Source organism: Egretta garzetta, unplaced genomic scaffold, assembly GCF_000687185.1.
Source record: "Egretta garzetta isolate BGI_Z169 unplaced genomic scaffold, ASM68718v1 scaffold501, whole genome shotgun sequence".
In the NCBI taxonomy this organism is placed as follows: Eukaryota; Metazoa; Chordata; class Aves; order Pelecaniformes; family Ardeidae; genus Egretta; species Egretta garzetta.
In genome coordinates, this window is record NW_009258547.1 from 108,778 (window position 1) to 109,288 (window position 511).

The window sequence follows — 511 nt, forward strand, 5'->3', positions numbered from 1 at the left end:
TTCCACGGCGGGCAGGAGACACGTGAGCGCACCACGGGGCTGCTCGCCTCCCGGCCGGCCCAGCCCCAGAGACATCCCTCCCGGAGATGTATGTGAAGCCAACGGCCATGGCTGGGCATCCACAGCTCTGATGGTCCTGGCTCTGCAGGGCCTCGGGGTCACGGCAGCTTTCCCTGTCCTTCCATGTCCTCATTGCCCTGTGTCCACCCCAGCCCTGGACAGCAGGGACGGGGGAGGCTCCTGCAGCACCAACGCTGCTGCTCCTGTCCCTACCACATCCCCTTCTCCCAGGGCCGGGCAGCCTCCCTCTCCCTACAGCTCTTCCCGTTCCCCCCTCGCACACACCACCACACCTCAGCAGCTCCTCCAAAGCTTTTAGGGGGCTGCGGGAGCTGCATGGGGCCGTCGCCCTGGAGAGCTTAGGGTGCTGAGGACACATGGCAGCATCCTGCTTCCCCGTGGAGAGACCAGAGGAGCTGCCCAAGGGCACGCAGGCGAGTGGCACAGGCTG

The 511-nt window shown here is 66.5% G+C and overlaps 1 protein-coding gene across 1 annotated transcript in view; it reads right to left on the bottom strand.

Annotated features, from left to right (window-relative positions):
* VPS16 (VPS16 core subunit of CORVET and HOPS complexes) overlaps positions 1–511 on the bottom strand; it is a 16,959-nt gene that overhangs the window by 13,314 nt on the left and 3,134 nt on the right. The window lies entirely within an intron of this gene.